This window comes from Eupeodes corollae, chromosome 2, assembly GCF_945859685.1.
Source record: "Eupeodes corollae chromosome 2, idEupCoro1.1, whole genome shotgun sequence".
In the NCBI taxonomy this organism is placed as follows: domain Eukaryota; kingdom Metazoa; phylum Arthropoda; class Insecta; order Diptera; family Syrphidae; genus Eupeodes; species Eupeodes corollae.
Window position 1 is genome coordinate 109,664,777 of NC_079148.1, and position 17,921 is coordinate 109,682,697.

Genomic DNA, 17,921 nt, shown 5'->3' on the forward strand with positions numbered 1-17,921 from the left:
TGATAATGCGATGATGCTCATTGAGGTGAATCTTCTTCTTGTGTTTAGGTTTCTTCTCACTTTCACTACCAGCACTTTGCCAAATGAAGTTGAGAAGGGTTATTTGGTGTTTGGTGAGTTGACTGATGATGATTGTGGTTTCGGTTTGGAGCTTGAGGGCATTGGGTTTGGTTTGGCGTTTTGTTGCGTTGGGACTCAAGGGGAGCTATTAAAGTTGAGTTCTCTTTTGGCTTTATAACCAAAACGACTCCATTCATGTGGTGTCTGTTGAGTGTTGGACCCAACTAGAGTGGAGTGGATTGGTGGTGTTTTGCACTATTTGCATTTTCGTTTTGTCACTTTGCTTTCACCGCTGTTGGAGTAAAGTAGAAGCGATAAGTACGTTCGTGAAGCGAGACACTTTGAAAACAAATTTTATTTATAATTTTTATACGTTAAATTATATTTTGAATTTTTTGATTTTGAGTTTTTCGTATATTTTTGACAACTTAAATTTGAGCTTTTGCAGAAAGTTTTATCAGTTTTAATTCTCGTTTTTTAACAAACTTGTTTGGAAGTCATTTTTAAGCCGGAACCATCGGGAGGCAAGAAACAAACATTGGTGTGTTTTATACCTGAGCACGTGAGAAAATTTCGCAAAGTGAAATTTATATTAAATTCCCTCAAGTCGTGTCTTTGATTAGAATCATCCTAACGTCTCGTCCTAAAACACAAACATACGAACACGTTCTTTCTCGGCGCGGTCGTCCGGTTTGTTGCAAGTTGTTTTCTTCTATACCTACCTACCAACTTAATCTACAGTGCGGCCCTGTTAAGTTGAACGTTTTTCCTATAAAATAGACAAGTTTGATGTGCTTCTTGTTTTTCCATCAAGAGTGTCATCGTTGGGAAAATTAATTGCAAGTTCGTAGAAAGTATCCGGAAAATAGGACAGAGTGTGGAATGCTGTAAACAGTTTTGACCCTATTGTGGATTCTGTGGATTTTTTTTGAAGAGTTCGTTTTGAATATTTAAAGACTTATCGTGAACTTATTACCTTTTCGTTTTCACAACAAAAGCAAGAGTGGTAAGTAAGAAATAACAGTAAAGTGCATTCATGTTTTGTTTTTGGAAGGCGGTTAATGAATACAAATCTGATTTAGGTCTTTTTTAATTTGGTTGTTTGTTACCAAGAAGAACCATTTATCTGGGAGCATGACAAGTGAATTGAGTTGGTGTAAACAATACAAATTAAGTCATGATTACATTTTTACATATTAAAAATCTGTAGGAAGACGAATTGTTTGCCCTGTTTATATGTTCTTCTAAATATATAAAGTAGGTAGGTACTAAGTACCTATGTCACTATTGTGGGTTGTGTTTAATTGAAAGAATCATTTGTCATTCACTGTTTTTATAGTAATGATGGTGATGATGAAAGTCGAATAAAAACTAGCTGTTAATATAAAAAAGAAGAACAACAACCTACATGACTCGATCATCGGAGTCAGAAGTAATTTTGTACCTATAATTAATAAAGTTACATTTTAATGAATATGACTAAGTAGATGTAAGATACACTATGGCTTAATTTTTTTAAGACACTCAACAAAAATTGTTTACTTGATCCCTTACCTTTTGCAATTGATGTCCAACTTCAAGTTGATTCCTATTATCCGGGATTTAGACAACTTTTGGAATATGTTTACATTTGTAAATAAGGAAATAAATATATGCAAGTAGTATTATGTGCAACTATCATTGTAACTTGAAAATCCATTTAGCTATGGATGATTTACAAAATTCTTTTTCAATAAATTTGCCTAAGGTTGTTAACTAAATTTTGTAAAGGAATTCTACCTATTTAACAAAGATTGCAGAAAATTCTGGAGGTTTATTCTCTCCATTGCACATTTAAGTCTAATGACAATTTAGATGAAAAAGAACCCGTAGTGCAGGACAGAACATAGAATAAAATTTGTTCAATTAGACCACTTTTCTTATTGTAAAATATTTAAAACGTTTTTTTTTCAATTTGTATTTATGTCTTAAAACTTTTACTTTTCTGATCTGTTTGACAATTCCATTTGTACCTATGTTGACTTTGCTATATTTTTTGAAAATTTATTTAAATAAACGAGATCTAAACAATTGGAATAATTCATATAAGAAAAATGTGTCATACAAAATGTACTTAAATGGGCGCAACAAAAAATTAGCTCATCATTATTTTAGAAGTATATCGGAACAATGAAAAATTTTCCCCGAGATCAATAAGTTTATTGTTTACATAAATACTCATCATCAATCTAAATTCCAAACTTTTTTTTGTTTTCTTAAAATTATTTACAATATTTTGCTAATTTTATCATCATCATTTCATTTTACCAGACTATCGAAAAGTTAGCTAAAAACCAGTAGGGTAAGATCTACGTTCCTTCTATTATCGTGTCCAAACAGATTTTCTTCGATGGTACAACCTTTAAAAGCAATTGTCTCGTTTTCCTTAAATTTGCCGTTAACGTTTATCAACTTTGATAACCTCTATCCTATATCATTGTTATCACACAGAAATGGTTAAACATTATATAATCTCATGGTTTTAACGGATAATTGCGCCAAGAATTTTTTAATTTTTTTTTTCACTTTTTGTATTCATATTTTAATACTTAAAAAAAAATAACATCATATATCCTTTGCAATCTTATTTTATCTTATTGAAAATATGGAAATACAGTGGACGTCCAATATAACGAATGCCCGATATAGCGAATTTGCGATATAACGAACGCTTTTGAAATTAACATTAACATATCTAAATAACGAACGATGATAAAAATTTGCTATCCGATATAACGAACGCGTATATTATATTGCCTTAAAATGATTTTTTTCTTGCCATTGTGATCTGTGCATATATTTTTATGTCAACACATAAGTTTATTCTCGTACATATGTATGTGTGTGCGCCAAAGGTTCAAAACTATAACAAGCTTTCTGTTTTTCGTTTAGTCTTCGCATCGCCTACTAAAACATTTTTGTTAGAATTCTTATTTTTGGGTTTGTCTATCGCTATGCAGTTTTGGATTTTATGTACGGTCTTACACACACATCTTCAATGACACGACGGCAAGATAATGTTAGCAGTTAAATAGTGTTTTTGTTGTTTAAAGTCTCGTCTGGTTGAAACGCTCCGTAATAATTTTGTAGATTTAGTTTTATGTACAAAATATTAAAATGAATACAAAATCTCAACGTACTCGGCTTTCATTAAAGGAAAAAGTCAAAATTATTGATGAGTGCAACAAAGGCGTTTCACTTAAGGAAATTTCAATAAAATTCCGTGTGCCAAAATTATTAATAAAATTAATAAATCAACCACTTACTTAAATTTTTTTGAATGGAAAAGTCGATCGATATAACGAACGCTCTCGATATAGAGAATGACCTCGAACATTATATCATTCGTTATACTGGACGTCCACTGTAGCACTTCTAAAAATTATATAACGCAACGACAATTCCGCTTTAAGGGATATAGAACTATTCAACCTAGGCGACACAAATTAAGAATTCCGTCTTCCCGACCTCGATGAAGAGAAAATAGCAATATCAAATCTGAAGTCCAGAAACGCTGCTGGAGCTGACGGCATCACTGCCGAATTATTCGAAGCAGCAGGTGAGGACTCGACTCAACTCATCTGCAAAATTTGGTCGGTAGAAAACATACCCTGCTGAATTTTGTATTCATGGTATAGCTTGGTGTCTTTATTCTTTTCCCACCATGGCCTCGCCATATACATTAGGAATGATGTTGCTTATCAGCTCCTACCACAATATGGTCCTTGCACCAATTCCTTTTTTAATTATATGTGGTTTAAATTCTCCGTAAATAAGCAAATCATTCACTACTGCTTCCTTTATCGAACCCCAAATTTAGACAGAGTATCAACTTCTCGTGAATTTGATGCTTTGTCTGATTCCATCCAAAGAATTGTTTCGTTATATCCTCGCACTGAAATCGTTGTTACGGGCGATTTCAATGTACACAATTCTTCATGGCTTTATGAATCTTCGCTGAGTTATACCACCTAACTCAGCTAGTCAACGAGCCCACCCGAATATCGAACGTTGATGGTGCAGAAAACACTCTTGACTTGTTTCTTCCTCTGACCCTGATACACTGTTAGTGTTCTATCTCCTCTAGGCACATCTGACCATTGTGTTATATCAGCAAATTTCTCGTGTCAAAACTGTTCAGTTAAAGAAAGAGCTCCTAAGAGGACCGTTTGGCAATACGAGAAAGCCAACTGGGACGGTCTCAATAATTACTTCAGGATCTTTAACTGGCCACTTTGCTTCCTCGATAGTGACAGTAAAGAGGTTATTAGGGCCAAAGAGGTTAGTTTCCGTTGCTATAAAGCCAACCGTACTGAAAAAAGCCGGGAAAAGTTCAAACAAGCCAGGAAGGCCTGCAACGCCAATATTCGACGGACCAAGTTTTTACATGACCAAAAGTTATGGCAAAAAATACTGCAATGTCCCAAAGGCAGTAAACATTTTTGGTCATTTGTAAAAAACATGATTAATTCTTCCTCTTCTTCGGTTCTCACGCTCGTTGTCAATGACACTCCTTTTGTTAACTCTAATAACGATGGAGAATGCACCCTGCTTTAGGTTTTAAAAGATCTCACCGATGTGTTTGATGTTAAAAAAGGATTTAAACAAGGCGATACACTGTAAGACGACTTCTTTAACATCGTTCTGGAGAGAATTGTGCAAAACTCCAAAGGTCCATACTATTACTCGGATACGCAGATGAAATTGACTTAATTGAAAGATCAAAGCGTAATGTGATGACAGTAGAGCGGTCATGAGCGGAGAAAATATGCTAAGTGGTCAATGAAGGCAAGAACAAGTAAAGGGCGATTTTTAAAAGCTATAGGAAAGTTTTTCAAAAAAAAAAAAACACAATCTAGAAAAATTAAATCTTTATTGGAATCGATAGTACGGTCCATATAACTTAATGTTTAAAGATTATTTCATACAAATGTGGACCTTGACTGCGCCTCAAATCCGTCCTTCCGCTTAGTCCAATTTTGGCATACTCTTTCTTGTTTTCCAACATTTCGGCCGGTATTTCCCGAATAAATGCTTCAATGTTGTCTTCCAATGCGTCAATTAAAGCGGGCTTGAATGTATAGACTAAAGACATAAGTTTTAACACAGCCCAACAAAAATTAGTCTAAAGGTGTTCAATCGCACTATTAGGCGGTCAATTGACCGGTCCCGAACGTGAAATAAAATGTTCACGACCTCGCCTCTAAATAAGCCCATTGTTGCTCGTGCTTGGCGTGTGGCACCGTCTTGTTGAAACCACATATCATGCAAGTCAAGCTCTTGAATATTAGGCAAACAATAGTTGGATATTCTCTCACGGTAGCGCTTCACATCCATAGCGCATTCAAATGATGCCACTAGCCCGTAAACTGCATTAAACTGTGACTATTTTTGGATGCATTGGTAGCTCTGGCTGATATTCACTCCAAAATCGAAAATTCTGGTTATTTACGTAACCATTGAGCCAAAAATGATTTTCGTCGCTGAACACTACTTTCCAAGAGCCCATTCACCGAAAATTTTACGTTGCAGAAGGTCGTTGGGCTTCAATTCTTGCACCAGCTGTATTTTGAAAGGTATCACACCTAAATCCTTCCGCAAAATTTTCCACGTTGTTGAGTAACATAGGCTCAATTGCGAACGGCGACGAATCGATAATTGATGGTCATCATTAAGACTTGCCGATACAGCTGCAGTTCGCAATCTACGTAAGCGTGTTGGTGGTTTAATGTCCAACAATGTAAATTTGGAGCAAAATTTATTCACAATAGCCCGAATAGCAGCTTCAGTGGGTTCGATTAAACCGACTATAAAATGGAAGAAGCTCGCACGTATTTTGAAAATAAAATTCAATAATTTGCAAGCGTTGTTCGTTTGTAAAACGATTCATGGTTACATTTCAGACCAAACTGAAGATGTTTGACAGTGAAACAAAACACGAAACGTGCGTCAGCTGTTAAAACCAGCGTTGCCAAAAAGATAATACCTACAAAATTACCATTGATATGCTGTCATCAATAAAGGACATTGAATAACGACAAAGACGTCACCATGGACAGCTATAACTTTGAGGTAGTTAAGGACTTTGTCTACCTAAGCACCGGTATAAATTCAGACAATGACACCAGCGTTGACTGCATTACAATAAATATATCTGATAAAAAAAATTGCATTTGTGTAAAAAAATGTAAAGCCTGCAATTAAAACTTATCTTTTTCACTAAAAAAAAACATGTTATTTGAAAGCAAGTCTTATGAAATAGACCTATTCAAGAGACCTGGGCTATCCTGTATCATATAACAATAAGTTTGATTTTGAATCCCAAGTAAGGAATCTCTCTAAATACTAATAATATTGTAAGATCTCTGAAATATTACTTATCTTCATCAATTAAACTATTTATGTATATCTTTTGGAAAAGAAAGATGATCGTAATTGATCACTTTTGTTTTTTAAATAATATCAATATATTTTACCAAATAGATCACCATACAAAATCCTTGAACGAAATATTTCACATATGTTTTGTAAAATTGCATTAATTTAATGCATATATTTTTGTTTGTCGATATAAAATTTAATAATTTATAATATTTTGGCAAATTAAGGTGACATTCAACTTTGGTTTTCGCTTAAAATGGAAAATAATGAATTTAATGAACCTAACATCCCACATTAACATTCAAAGACATAATATTATGATTAGTATGTATAATTTTTGCACAATTATAATTTGAATTTGTTTTTTTAACTTGAAGTTCATCATTTTTTAATTATAGGTGGCAATTTGTTATTGTTGCCATTTTTTATTGGCGCTAAATAATTGCGTGACAAATACTTTTTTTTAAAAGCATCACTATTTATGGCCCTTTCCATTTCGAGTCGAATTAATGTTTGGAGAAAATAACCCATTAGAAAAATCACGTGAATTGAATATTTGATTTGAAAAGAAAAAACATGTAAATGTGGAAGCTAGTTATTGCTGATGGATTTTTCTATTGTCAAGCATGACATTTAAATATTTAAGTTGCAAAATTTGTACATGCAAAATTTATGTAGATTGTAAAGTATGATAAACCATATGAAAAGTAAATAATTTGTACACTTGCTTTAATAACAAATTTTCCAGGTGGTGGAAAATAAAAAAAATTATAACAATATTGGCGAATTTGATGTATTGAAATTGCTTCGCGTTCTCGTATTGTTTTCATTAGATAAGAAGCTAATATTAATTGCACGTTTTTTGTTCTTTAACTTTCAAGGTTAGCTAGTATTTATTTATTTTTTCAAAGTAAGTTTAATTGAATTTTAGCCAGGTGACTAAATCGAATCTATAAATAAACATGTAGGACTATGATGGGTTGAAAATGTCAATGTTTATGATAAGATCTTATATAAGCAGTGCATAAATTGATAGGCTTTAAGTGAGGCTGAAAATGTTGTCATTATTGATGAGTTAAATAAGTATGAATTATTGATTAAATTTTTCTATTGCCTATTAACATACATTAGTCTGTTGAAGGTGAAGCTAGTCTAGCGTTGTTTGTCATAAAAGCTATAAATTGTTAGATGAGCACCTAAATTATCAAATTTCAGCCTTTATCTAGCAGCTTTTAGCACATTTGCTTCTAGAGAAACTATGAAAGTTTAAATTATTTTAAGGACGTTAAAAGTTATATTTTTAAAAACAAATATAAATAAAACGAACCAGCAGGGCTAGGGTTTTGTAGAAGATAGAATTGCTGTTGTCGATTAATAGCCGACACCGAAACAAGTATCAAATCAATTAAGTATCTTGTAGGTCTACATAACTGGATTTATTAATCAGGTTTTCTGCTTACAATATAATGAATACGCGAGTGCAAATAACTTTTATATGAATATATTAAATAAATTTACTACAAGTGTTTAACTTCAAAAGAATACATTATTCTGTTGTGATTCTTTGGTTTAGTTGGTTTCTAACGTTTATTTTTTTTAACTGAATTAATGTTAAAGTAGTTTGAAGTTAAAGCTTTTGTCAAGAGCTTAAACTAATTTGTGTAAAGTTGTGGTTTGTTAATTTACAACAGTTTTTAATATCTTTCTTTGTTGTCATAATACTTTAGTCGAAAACCGTGTCTTATCTGATTTTGTTGGCTTTGGTTTTTTGTAATACAAAAAAGTTGTCAGTTGGATTTGTAAAAATAATTAACTATAAGTTAAGAACAATATATTGCATTTGATAAAATAAGTTTGATCTTAATACCTTTCCTGGTTAAGTAGCATTTTTGAAAAAAAAATTATTTCTTTTTAAAAAAGAACCTCCCGATTGCATTTTTGCAAGAAAATCGTCTTATTTTAAAAACTTAAAGAACCTATTGTTAAGAGTTTAATAATTTACTTGCAAGCAATTTGCTAAATCTTTAGCAATTTAGCAAAGGAGTCCAAAGTTGTAAATCTTTCTCTTCGTTTTGCTAACTAGTAAATTGCTAATTGCCTTTTATTCAAAAAGGATCACCCAAACATCTCTAAAAATGTACAATTCGTAAGAATATGCTTAAACGGACCTATTAATTAGAATTCCCAACTAGACCATTTCCTTCACTGCTCTTATAAGAATAAATTTACAGAAGTCATATGGATTAAGCAAATTTCTAAAACTCAAAGAAGCCATTCCGTGATTTAAAGTTTAGTAAATTGTTTAGAGATAGTAAAGTGTTAAAATTATTTAAAATTAGGTAAATCATCTTTTCAGCTTAGTAAATTGCTAAACATTTTACTAAATCTTTTAAAATTTTGCGGAAAAAATTTGCATACAATAAAATAATTTTGAAGTCAATACCTTCATTTATTTCTTGAAATCTTGCCAAGTGGATCAATTAAATTTTTAAGAACTTTTAGTAGTCATTTTGTATTTATTTATTTTTTATAAAAACCTGTAATTTCGATATTTATAATGTCAAGAACGTTATTCTTTGATGCACTAAATGATATTTTAGGTAATATAATATTTTTTGTTCGCAGAGTATTCGGGTTGACAAATATTTTTCCTCTGTTTTTTTTTGATTGATACACAATTTTTCATCTTTTTTAAAATTGTTACAGTAAAAAAACGCAAACTTAATACGGACCAGACGTGTAAACGTAGTTACACACGCTAACACAGAAAACTCTCTTAACACTTTATTCAAACTATAGGGACCTTGAAAAGTGCAAAAATGTAAACAAATTTAATTCCACAAACCGGACATATTAAAATAACTTCCTATGTAAGGCTTCAAATTGTATATGCTAAGGACTTAACCAGCTACCTATTAATTGTTAAAGCTTCAGAAAATGATTTGAAAGTAATAACTTTCTTCTGTAACATGTTTCACTGCCCATAAAATCTTCGTTCAGAATATTTATGACCGAAAATAACAGAACCTCAATATGTAACTCACATATTTAAATTTTGTACACATATTTTTAAAATATATATAAACTTAATGTTGATGTTGACTATACAGTTTTTATTTTTGATTATTATTATTTTTTTTAATCTATATTGTAGTTTTTAAAAAGTCAAAATAATATAATTTGTAAGTTTAAATATTATTCATATAAATTTTTTAAAAAGCAGTAGCAATTTTTTGAAAGTTTAATGTTCAGCCGACAGTTAACAATTTGTTTAATTTTGATACAAACTAGTTTTTCGTGATTATCTTAAATATTTCTGAGCATAATATTGATTGATTTTGAAAATTTGGCGAAATAGCAAATCCTATTTTTGTCAGAAATAGCTAGTGATCCTCTTCTTATTTTAATACACCCAACAACACCCAGAAAATTAAAAAAAAAACATATTTTTTCATAAACTTATTTTTTTTTAAATAGTCAAGTTTAAATAAAAAAATAATATAATTTAACCTCTAACCTGTTTACTTACGCACTTTTCAAAAAAAAAAAAAAAAAACAAAATAGATAGATTTTCCACTTTTCTCAAGAAATGCATATAAACCTTAAGTTAACAATGTTAAGAAGCTCTAATTAAGTATTATGTATTACTCCAAATTAAAGTCGACAGCAACGGTGTAACGGTGTTGGGCTTCAAAAATCGTAAAAACAGCAACTAAGCAAATAGTTAGAATTTAATTTCCATGCTTATAACTTTCTTCTTAATTGCTTCGAATATTTTCATACGAGTATACAAGGAAGTTCCTTCGATTTGTAAGCAATTAAGTACATTTACTTAAACTAAACGTTTGTGTTTTACCCGGTGACTTCTAAGTCTGTTAAAACTCAAAATTTAAGTTTTTTCCATTATTTAAGAATATTGTGACTTATATCCTTTTGGCACTTACATGCATATGTATGTAATTTCTTAATTTCCTTGAAATTGAATCATGGCGATAAACGCCTCTAGCCTAAGAAAACATTTTGGAGAAATTCATGTTTAATACTCCTAAAAACATGAAATGCTTGATTGTACCTTTGATTTTATAAAATATATGAATCCTGCAATCCTCACGAGCTTAGAGTTCCCAACCTAATTTTTGATGAGTTCAATAAACTTTTAAATCTCTTTTTATAATTTTGACTGTAACCAAAAGATGGTAGAAAATGTACGAACCTCCGGTTATTTTACTTATTGTTTATTTCCTTGATGTACGAGCGTCAACTGGAGTTAAACTTATAGTATCGATGGCAGTATATATGTATGTATAGTGTATACCCTTGTTAGCAGAAGGTAAGCTAATATATTTACTGGTTACTATGGAGTTGATACCAGAGGGAAGCATACGCACTCCAAAACGAAGGCAATATCTACTTGTTCTAAAATTGAAGAGTTTTCTTTTCTTTATACAATAAGGTCAGTGGTGTTAGCAACATCTTTTCTTATCTTCTAATTGAATCCAATTAAGGAAACATCTTAAATTTGTCTCCATATATAAACAAAAATAAAGATTTCTATTACTTTATACCTTAGAAAAATAATTACCACATAGTTTTCCATACTAATTCGGAAACTTAAATCAAACAAATTACATTAAATGTTCAACTAGACCAGACCACTTAATTTGGCCTAAACCATTGGCAATTTAATTTATTCTGATCCAGTTTTCGATTAATTAATATACAAATATATATACGTTTACACTCGTACTCTTTAGACCATGAGTCCACCATCATCAATGTAATAGAGGGGGTTATTATTTAAGTCGGAATTCCTAAACTGATATACTGACATGACATTTGACAAGGCTAACAAGATCTGCAAATAAAACAAAAATTGCAGAGTTTAAAAAAATAAAATTGTTGTGCGATGGAATAAATCTGCAGCAGAGTTTATTTTTATTTAATTTGTTTTTGTTATTTTGTATTTTAATTCAAGTTTCGTAATCGTAACTCTTGATGGAATTAAAGCTTAAGCGTTGGCTTTGTTTATGCCTATGTACCCTCTACCTAGTATCTACTTACCGGTTGCAGAAAATTATTCAAGTTTGCAAATTTGCGAGTTTTATTTTATGACTTAGTCGCAAAAATAACAGTCCAGCTGCAGAACCTGATAATTTTGTTTTCTAGTTTTTTTCGTCACTAAATATACATTATTAAACGATATTTTGCGATGTTTTTAATTCAGCTATAAAATAGGTAAATCAATTTTATGATTATTTAAATACATTTCTTTTTTTGAGAGAAAAAATTAATAATTGAAAGAATTTTGGGAATTTTTATTAATAGTTGACAAACAGATATATTAAACTTGTTCCAATAATGGTTCTTCATCAGAATTGGATGGAATTTTATTTACTGATATACTGGTTTGTACAAATTTATTTTATAAAAGATAATGATAGCAAATTTATGAAACATAATAAAAAACAACGTGTGAAATGAAACTGATTATTAAAAAATTGTATTGAGACATGCATGTTAGACATGAGCCTGAAAGCTTTTTTCTATTTACTTTTTATCAAATAATAACTATCTAACTAATGGCAAAGTATAGCCTCAGGACATTGAAACAAAATTAGATTCCACTGATAGTTCGGTTCAACGCCAAACTCATTTTGAAATAGGGAGAGATAGATTTTTTTTAATCATTTTTGAAGAGTTCTCAAATACGTAAAGATTTCAACAATTTTACTTTTTTAATAGCAGTGTGTATTTCTAGTGGTTGAAGAGACCAAGTATCAATTATCAAGCATCACGCTCGGGTCAAAAAATTTGGTGTATCGAATTAATTGTTATGAAAATATAGAAATTGAATGTGAGTATTTTTTTATATTTTAAATCTTTCAAAATATTTAAAAACTTATTGATATTTATAATTCAATCATCAAAATCTAAACAAACACCATAGAGTATATGATCACATTTAAATTCATATCATGTAAATTTGTCTGATGTAAATTTTGTGATGATATCTGTACCTTAAGACGCCTAGCTAGTACCTACTACCCGTTCCTTAAATTATAATTACGAATTAATTAACATAGAAACGTTTTTTGTTGGAGGAAATTGTGGTCTTTTTGATACAAAATTAAACCATCCACTGATTTTTTATTTGACTTTCGATTTCTAGTGGAAGTCTTATTATTTAAATAACCGATGGAGTTCACATATAAGCAAAATAGAGATCTGGGTAGTAGAGTAGTAGACTTTACTAATTAGATTTTAGAATTTGCAAGACCAAAGCTAGACTTAGTTAAACCAGAAACCGATACCGAAACGAGACTGAAATTTATCGATTTTGATAAGACCGAGATGAGGGTAGCAAGAATATCGTAGGATCTCGTAGCCAGACCTAGTCCAGTATGTTCTTCAAAAAGGCGAATCCTCCTCTATCTCTTACTATCGTCCAATTGTACTTCCTTTCCTTCTTTGCAAGTCATGGAAGCGCTGATCAATTCTAAGCCTAAGACATGTCTTGAAGCACTAGAGCTTCTTAATGACAGCCAGTATGGCTTTATAGTTACAAAATGTACACTGCTAATCTCATGGTTTATCTCACCGACTATTGGAACAAATCTTTTCAGTTTTTTGGCGAAAGTGAGATTATTTCACTTAGTATTTCAAAAGCATTTCATAGAGTTTGGCATCAACAGCCCCGATGAGAGGAGGGAAGGGAGGGTAACCCCACGGGCTTGGAGTTTTCTAGGGGCCCGAAAAATTAAAAGCAATGCGGAAAGTGTTTCTTTTCAATATACTCTATATTCATCATCAGTACCCGTGGCATGATGGTTAGTGCGTTGGACTGTCATGCAAGGGGTCTTGGGTTCAATCCCTGCCTGTGCCAGCTTAATTTAAAAAAAAATAATTTTCGCGGGTACTGCCTCTTGCGAGGAATTGACAAATCCTTCAAGAGTAATTCTTGTCATGAAAAAGTGCTTTCTCAAACTAGCCGTTCGGATTCGGCCTTAAATTGTAGGTCCCTGACAACAGTACTCGCACACAGGAATGGTTTAGAGTTGTAAGTCACTAGGCCCTGGTTCACAACGGACTGTTGCACCACCCCATTTTTCTATATTCATCATCAACATACCTATTACCACTTATTTTTAGAAGCCCGAAAATTTAAAATCATTCATTCTTTCGCCTACGGGCCCCTATTTGCATGCTATCTAAAAATCTATCAGACACAAGCTTGCCGATCTGGGCCCCTGATTATGATTGTCGTAACTCTGAACTATTGCAAGAAAGTTATAATAAATTGTTTCGCTTTTTTTATTTCATTTAACGTTAATTTCAAGTTTATTTTATTTTTAAAATTTTTAAAGTCCAAATAAGGGGCCCGGCCACATAAAACAAAAGACAAATATTTATTTCGGTTTCTGTTTTTATAATGTTTCTTTTCTTTTTTTTGTTTCTGAAGTTAGGCCCGAGATTTTTTCGTCTCAGGGCCGCAATTCATCTCGACGGCCTTGGGTATCAAGCTCTCTTATCGAAAATGAGTGCATTTGGTATTAATTAATCTCTTCTTTCTTCGCTTATAAATTACCTTTCCGACAGTTGAATTCAAGTAGTATTGGTCGGGTTCAAAATCAAAAATCCGCAAAATAAACGCTGATGTGCTGCAGGGTTCTGCTCTGTCTCCAACAATCTTCCTTATTTTTATTAATGATCTTTCGTCTGAAACTTCTAACTTACTTAATTATTCTGCTGATGACAGTACTCTCAGCTTATTATATAAGGTTCTCATTCTTGTCCTTATGATGTGAACTACCAACTGCAGCGTTTGATAAAATCTTTAAATTCTAATCTTCACATCAACCGTGTAGAATTTAATGTTTCGAAAACTCAATGCTGTCTACCTCGCAAAAGCAAAATCCTTTCCCAATGCCACTACCATATTGGAAACTTGCAAAGAAGAGACATATCAACTTTCAGTTCTAGGTATGTGCTACACAAACCATATCATGTGATGTGATAACATATTTGAACTCGCCAAAAATGCTGCTAAGTATTTAAATTTTCTCTGCGTTTTTAGCGCTTCTGATCTGGCTGTAATTTACAATGCTTTTATCCGTCCGAAACTAGAGTATAATTCTCATATTTAGGATGGTGCCCGAATAACGTAACAATGATTTTCGACCAATAATTGTAAACATTCACCAACAAATGGTCGGTCCTTGAAGCTATCTGTCCTTCAGAAAAGCTATGGATTAATATTAAAGTTCAATACTTACTTTCTCATTTATAACAAAACAACTACATATACCTTAAAATATCAATGTTTCACACTCAATAAAGCAGTAAGCTTAAGGAACTTGTAATGAACGAATATTGTAATAAAACTGAGTTTCAGTGCTTAAAACTTATAAATTTAAATTGTAGACCACCTTTTTTTTTAAACCTATGTTTATTTGTTTAAGATCCAAATATGTTTAAATAATATCATTTTTCATTTTTGTTTCTATGTACTCAAAGCATTACAACGTTGTTTTAAATAAATAATAATATGCGTTCATTTTTACGATTTTTTGGCACTTGTTGGAAATTTATTTTAACAGACATTTTTTAAATTAAAATTAAATCAAACATCCACTTTTTAAGGTTTAGGTGAAGATTTGTATTTCATTTCTGATTAAAGAAGCCGAACGTGTCGCGTAACTCTTTTTATTAATAATTTCGAATATAATAATAATATTTGAATAAATGTATATAATAATTAAAAACATACCATCAATCAAAGAAAAACTGTCTTTGAAGTTTAGTTAGTCAGAATTAAACAATGTTGAGTGCCGAAGAAATAAAATTCATATTTTTTTATAAGATGTTTATTCAACTGAATCTTGTATTGTCTACACTTATGCATATATATATACAATATACGCTATTTTCGTGTTCATAATTAACAATTTTTATAAATTAAAAAACAATGTTACTGTAACAATTGACAGTACAAGTGTAAAACACACTTTAATATGATCATTTAGAATGTTTCTACACACATAATACCAAATACATACAAACGTGTAAATCAAACAAATTTTCAAATGTACAGAATATATTTACCTTTCAATGAAGTTGTTTTTGTAGTATTAAACCCTAATAATGTTCTAAACATAGGCCCGGTTATTACTCACATGTTAAATTCATGATATTTACTTTGATTTAATGAAAAAATCAAAAACTTTCATTCTTAAAATGTCTCATTTGTATGAGTTTTTGAAAAACTCTATAAATGTTCGTCGCTTTGCACCATCAGTTTACAAAGGACTTACCTACATACTTATAAAGCCAATAACCTACTCCGCATTGAACCATAACATTGTAAAAGTTCAAAGAATTAAATGTTAACATCATTTTCAGACAAATTAAATTTTCCTTTCAAATATTTCCCCAAATATTTGAACGAAAAACGATTCTTGTTTAATTTAAATCAAAATACACACATAAACACACACTTTTATTCTGCATAATGTTATGGAATGTCTATTTTTTGACTCCATCGATTTTTAAATCAAAAATGTCGTGTCGCTTAAATTAGATATATTCTGTATACAGTATAAATAAGTTGAAAACGTGCTTTGAATTTCACAGTCACATTTTTGTTTTTGTTTACAAACAATTTACAGCAATGTTAACATACAACTAAACTGATGTGTCCGAAGATGAATTGATTAATTTGTTCTTATTATATGAGATATTAAAGATGTTTTTTTTGTTTTTACATCAGGCCTACATAATACTCTCAACTCTGTGATGCATAAAGATACATACAAGGTACATACGACATACCTCATCATATCATTTTAATTCGCTCGGCTTGAACGGATATGAAGTATCTAATGTCACGGCAACGGACCAAGCACAGGCACAAGCACTGTACTGTACCCGTGTTATAACAATTTACTTATATTAGGTCATCATCTTTGTGTATTAGTTCGTTGTTTTTATTGTTTTTTATGAGCACTCGTACATGATATTAAGTACTTAATCATATAATAGAACTTACTTTTGTTCTAAGTTCAACTATAATATTGAGATGTGTGATTGCAGTAGAAGAAAAGTTCACGACTAAGTTGTAAGTACTTGAACTAAGTTTATGATTGAGAGTAATTTATTTTGTCAAACAAAAGATGTTATTTTTTTGAACACAATTAATTTTATAACAAACATAATGTTTCTTTACGAAAGACCAACAATTTCCCCGTGCTGTCCAGTGTCCATAAGTTCTCATCCCGTCTTGAAAATAAAACTTATAAAGAACCATTCGTATGGCACTCCTTTTTCCTATGAAGCAAAGTACATTATATAATATAGTTATGTAGAAGGCCGGTCATTAAAAAGCTCAATTTGTTTTATATTCGAAACCAATACTTAACCTTTCGAACAAGTTAAAAGGGGGCGGCACAATTCACGCTTAATTTTTCCTCTTTTAAATAGAAAACAAAAAACAACTTCTACAGGGGACTTCAGTATAAGCAGAGTATCTTTTTAGAGATGAAAATATGAATAATTGGTAATGAGCCTATTACTTCTTATAAAGCTTGTTTTGATGATGATTTTACTTGTGTTTTGTTTTAATTACGTAAAGTACCATAACACTGGAGAATTGGTTGAGGCTGTTAAGCGTTTACAATTATTTAAAACGAAAACTTTGATTTAATAAAATAAATGTAGGCTAGTTTTATTGATCCATGTAATTACTTGCGATTAACATTCCTTATGACAAGATTAATATTACTAAGCAAAAATTAAATCACGACTCCTTCAGAGTTCAGGATGACTTCCAACGAGCCAAAATTGACTCTATAATCACTATCTGGTTCTTAACAAATTGTATTAATTTCATTTGTTTATGTACTTATTTAAATATCGTAATTGCTTAGCAACAGTAAGATTTAAAATCTTATAAAGTAGCTGTAAGCTTATTTTACAAAAATGCTGAGCCGAGATAATAAAAAAATGTTTGTATTGAAAAGTGAGATCTAAGCACTCTTTTAATGCTTGTTGCGTTCAGATTTTGTTTTATACTACGAGGTAAAGTGTTCCAAAGCTTAAACGAATTTACAAAAAATTGACGTTTCAATGTTAAATATGAGTAAGGAGGGATAATTAGCTGATGAGATCTGTTTGAGGTGGCTCTTCTTACTCTGTCAAAACAATATTGTGGTTGGTGTGCGATAAACTACAAAGTTCTATATATTTTTCGAAAGGCATGTCTGGTAAATGCGAGGCAAAATCAGATATCCTATCATATCTAGGTAATCCAAAAACATAACGAACGACTGACTTGAAAGCTACATTAAGTTTTCGCCTGCTCGTGAAACTGCAGTTACAATAGATTTCACAATTATAAACTTAGATGGAAATTACCAAGGTTTTAGAGAGAAGAAAACGTGTTTTTA

General features: G+C 31.2%; 1 protein-coding gene across 2 annotated transcripts in view; it reads left to right on the top strand.

Moving 5' to 3' along the window:
- Positions 1 to 292: 292 nt before the first annotated feature.
- LOC129946223 (tetraspanin-18) overlaps positions 293 to 17,921 on the top strand; it is a 47,529-nt gene continuing 29,900 nt past the window's right edge. The window contains exon 1 of one of the 2 annotated variants that reach the window (XM_056056339.1): positions 293 to 1,066. The gene's annotated coding sequence lies outside the window, so the exon portion shown is untranslated. The remainder of the gene's footprint in view (positions 1,067 to 17,921) is intronic. The other variant, XM_056056338.1, reaches the window with a different exon arrangement.